Source organism: Miscanthus floridulus, chromosome 11 (assembly GCF_019320115.1).
Source record: "Miscanthus floridulus cultivar M001 chromosome 11, ASM1932011v1, whole genome shotgun sequence".
NCBI lineage: Eukaryota > Viridiplantae > Streptophyta > Magnoliopsida > Poales > Poaceae > Miscanthus > Miscanthus floridulus.
The window spans coordinates 15526340-15531545 of NC_089590.1; the positions used below are offsets into that span (position 1 = coordinate 15526340).

A 5206-nucleotide genomic window follows, 5' to 3' on the forward strand; every position below is an offset into this window, starting at 1 on the left:
GGCCAATGATTTCCATATTCATCTACATCTTCTGGGGGCACATTATCATCCTTATATAGTTTTTTTGTGATAGCCCGCTTCTCTTCACTCAACATCTTAGGCACCATGTTTTTAAATTTTAACTCCAAGACAGCATCTGCCTCAGCTCTATCTTCTGGAAGACACTTGAAACGCCACTGCCATATTATTTATAGTAAGTTGCAGTTGAGATAACTTTTAAACAATAGCAAAGCTAGTTAGTAAGCTGTAGTTATTATACACATGTAGCATATACCCAGAACTCTTCCAATACTCTCTTATCAGTTGATACCCCAGCTATGGTAGTCTTCTTGAAATCTTCCCATGTTAGCATTGGCTTCATCCCATTTATTGTATCAACAAAATCAGGATACATCTTGCGAACTAGAGAGCCAATTAGTGTTGGGGGTTTGCGAGAACTTTGATAAGGATGCACTTCCCAGTGCCTGATAATTTTATATTAAATCAAATGACATCATCATATAGGGATAAAAGATATAAAATACATAAGTGAAATGTTAAAGTAAGCAAAACATCATGGAACCGGTCAGTATAGAAAACTCCTACCTTACAGAAATGTGGAAAGTTAAAAATACAACATTCTTTATTTAGTCTTTGCAAGCCCTTTAAATAAATATGCTGGTGCATCCAACTATCTACAAGCAAGCTAGTGCACTAATGACATGACATTGTTCTCTATCATGGACAAACTGTACTTGCTAAAAATTAATCTGAACAATGAACACTTGAACACAAAATACTGAGACAATAGTCTATGTTAATACGCAAGCGATAGATATAATATGGACACATAATTATACAAATTAAAGCAGCTATAATGTTACTTACTCTCCAACAGCCTTGATCGTGGGTCTTTCTCTTTCTAGAAGTCTTTTACCACTATCAGTCCTTGATCGAGTATTTTTTTTTTCTCAATAGCTTGCTGACTTGCTGAAGCCAATCCATTATTTTCTCTTGCAGCAGCTGATGTGGAACGCACTAACCTTGATGATGACACAGGTCTGTGCTTCAAGCAGCCACTCATCTTGCTTCATACATGGCAATAAGTATGTTGCATAAAATGTTTATTAAACAGAACGAGTAGGCACCAATAAAATTAGGGGATACACAAGTAAAATAAGTGAAGTAAATCATGAGTCAAACAAGGATGCACCATATTTCAGATTGGGAAGACATATTTCTAGTTCAATATGAAACCTAAATAATAAGATACTAATGTACATATTAAAAATAAGGATTCAATAATCATCATAATCAAATTCTAAGGAATCATCCGTGGTTTCCTCATCCTCGTCAATGTCTTCCAAGTCGCTATTTTCTTCAACTATTTGTTGCTCTTCGTCACTACTACTCCCATGATAAGAAATGTCATCCAATGGATCCTCAATGTTGTTTTGCTTTTCTATAGTTTCAATATCTTGGGGATCAAGGACATCATCCAAGGCCTCTGAAGACACAGTTACATCATCAAACAAGCCATCAACATCAATGGAGAAGCTTCCCTACAGCTCATCAGTCTTGGAAAAATACATCTGTAATAGGTGGCTCATGTGCATCTACTGTGTCAAGGTTGGTTAAGGTCCTTGGTTGGATCTTGTAAACAATAGACCAATCACACAAATCATGCCTTAGAGATGGGTACTACAAGTAGTATACTAGTGTGGCTTGGTGAGCCATGGCAAAGGGTTCAAAATTCACCAGCCTTGAAGATGGCTTGACGTCCACCAAACCTAATTTTGGTTCAGATCTAAGACCAGAAATTGGATCAAACCAGCGGCACTGTAAGAGAACCATTTCAATTTTTCTACCAGCATTAAAAGAAAGTTTGATAATGTCCTCGACTACACCATAATAGTCAAGTTGTTGATCATCTTAGGTGAATGATGTCAAACAAACCCCTGTGTTCACTATGGTCAGCTTTGCACGGGAGTTTTCATATCACTCTAACCTGAACCTATAGCCATTAACATCATACGAGCTATATGATAGTACTCTAGATTTGCATCCATTGGCTAAATTCCACAAGTCTTCATCTGCATCGGTATCCTTTCTACACTATAAAAATAAATAAGTCCGTTAGAATATATATATATATATATATATATATATATATATATATATATATATACATACATACATGTGTTCATGAAATACGGCTAAGGTAATATGTCCTTACAATTTTCTTAAACCAATCCACAAATTCATCTATCATCATTTTGTCAAGGACCTCCACTGACAACCTAGGGTTATTAGCATGCTTTTGTTCCATAAATGCCCTACAAATATATACAAGTTATAGAACCTCTGCTAGAACAGTTAAAAATTGTTGTTTGCATCACTTACTCTTGATAACAATCAACAGCAGAGCAATTGGTCAAAATATATAGCCTCGCTGCATTCAATTCTTGTTCTGAGAGGTCACAAGGCACGCCCCTACCATGAAGGGTGCCTCGATATTGGAAAACATCTAAAGTGCAGCCATCATTCTTCACGTGTGTTCCCCTACTGTTGTATCTATCAACCTTTTTCCATCTAGTACGAACATGGTCAGCAAAATATCTAGAAAAAAGTTAGTTATCTCTTTCACAATCTCAGCCTCTACAATAGAACCCTCAACTCTAGCTTTGTTCTGCACTTTTAGGCCTAGGTCATGCATGTACCTAGCAAAATATTACTACAATGTTTAGTGATATAATAACAAAAAAATTTGAATCGAGCTGAACTAACTTATTTAGAAAAATTAATAATTACCTCTCATGTTGGTACATCCAGCGAAATGCCACAGGTCCGCCAACCCTTGCCTCATATGGAAGATGCACAATTAGATGTTGCATTACATTAAAGAACCCTGGTGGGAACATTTTCTCTAGCTTGCATAGAAGAACTGGAATCTCCTTCTCAAGTTCACAGCATTCTCTCTCGATCAATTTCTTTGGCACATATTTGTCGATAAAAAAACACAGTTCTGATATATCCTTCCATTCCTTCTCAGGGATGAAACCCCTAAGTGCAACTGGCAGTAGGCACTCGATGATTATGTGTAAGTCATGGCTTTTTATACCAATAAATTTCTGCTTATCCAACTTTACAGATTTACTTAAATTAGCAGCAAAGCGATCTGGGAACTTCAGTTGCTTGAACCACTTGAAGATAACCAATCTATCATCCTTACTAACACAATATTTTCCCCTCGGTTTTGTCCATGTGCCATTGGGCTTCTTAATCACATCAAAAGTTGGGCGATCACAAAGCATAGCCATGTCAAGACGTGCTTTAATATTGTCCTTAGTTTTATCTGAGATATCTAGAGTTGTGCCTAATAGTGCCTCTGCAACATTTTTCTCATTGTGCATGAGATCAATGTTATGTCGGAGAAGCAACTTTTTCTAGTATGGCAATCGCCACAAACAAATAATATCTGTCCAATTGTGCGACTTCCCAAACCCTTTATATTTATTATTACCTTTGCTATCAAGAGTTAGATTATTTAACTATTCCAATATCTCAGCATCAGTTAGGTGCTTTGGTGGAGGATATGTAATTCTAGTTTTCTTTCGAAAACACTTCACACTTTTGCGGAATGCATGGCTAGCTAGAAGAAATCTCCTATGGCAATCAAACCAGCAAGGTTTGTGCCCATGCTTCAAATTAAATGTCTTAATGTCAAACCCACAAATTGGACAAGCTAGCTTTCCATGTGTGCTCCAGCACGCTACTAAGCCATATCCAGGAAAATCATGAATGGTCCACAACACAATTGCCTTCATGGTGAAGTTTTCCTTTCTATAACAGTCGTAAGTAAGAGAACCTTTTTCCCATAAATCCAAGAGCTCATCAACTAGTGGTTCCATGTATACATTGAAGTTCTTCCCCGAGTGTTCACGACTAGGAATAATGAGTGCAAGGACGATGTTGCTCTTTCTAGTGCACATTTCAGGAGGGAGGTTATATGGAACAACAAAGACGGGCCAACAAGAGTATGGGGCAGCATGAGCACTAAAAGGTGTAAAACCATCAGTTACCAAACCAAGACGCACGTTCCTAACCTCTTTGGCAAAATTGGGATACAACTTGTTAAATTCCATCCAAGCTTCTCCATTCGAAGGGTGAGCCATAACATTATCATTGTTGCGGGGTTGTGCATGATATCCCATGTGCTTTGCCGCGTTCTATGACATGTACAGGCGTTGTAGCCTTTGAGTAATTGGAAGGTAACGCAAAACTTTTTTTGGTACTTTCCTAGATTTCTTTCCTCTAGTTGGCTCCTCATACCTAGATTCACCACAGATAGAGCAACTTTCTTTATCTTTGTTAGTTTTGTAATATATCATGCATCCATTGGGGCATGCATCAATCTTCACATAAGGCATTCCTAGGCTATGCACAAACTTCTTAGACCTATAAAAGTTTTAGGGACATCCTTGGCAGCCTCATCTCCATTAACTTCATGTAAAAGATTCATTATTTCATTGTAACCGGCTTCAGAAAGATTATATTGTGTTTTTATGGTCATAAGTCGTGCTACAATGGATAGGCGGGAGTGAGACTTCTTGTCATGCAGTGGTTTATCTACTTCCTCTAGCAGCTCATATAACTCCTTTGCTGCTTGAGTTGGCTCCTCACTCTGACGGACACCTTTGGCTCCAATAGCATCAAATAGCATTTCACTCATCCTATCTGAGCTACCTACATATTCATTGTCTGCTTGATCATTTACATCAGACTCCCCATGCCTAGTCCATCTCTCATACCCCAACCGGAAACCATTGCGGCATAAATGCATCTCCATTTCATCCCTTTTCCTCTTGTGGCGACAATTACACTTAGTACATGGACACTTTGATCTCCCATCTTTAGCAGCTTCAGGTAATGAGAAGATGATTGAAGCAGCAAAAAAATTAATTCAAGAGAGAAAATATGTAGTGAGAAATAACCAGTATAGAAAATCAATTATCAATGATGCAAGACAAACACTACAATATAAGGATGATCACCTAACTCCTGAGATTTCCCTAGTTGCTAATGATCAGATTGTACATCAAAAGTACCACATATTCAGAATCCACAGTTCATACTAATATTCAGAAAAATAGGACATGCTTCACACAGAACACTAAATATTGAACACAATAGAATGTTAACAAGATAGCAGTCTAGACATTGCTCT

General features: G+C 37.6%; 1 pseudogene; it reads right to left on the reverse strand.

Annotated features, from left to right (window-relative positions):
• Positions 1-1277: 1277 nt before the first annotated feature.
• On the reverse strand, positions 1278-4217 carry LOC136492918 (uncharacterized; annotated as a pseudogene).
• Positions 4218-5206: the final 989 nt, after the last annotated feature.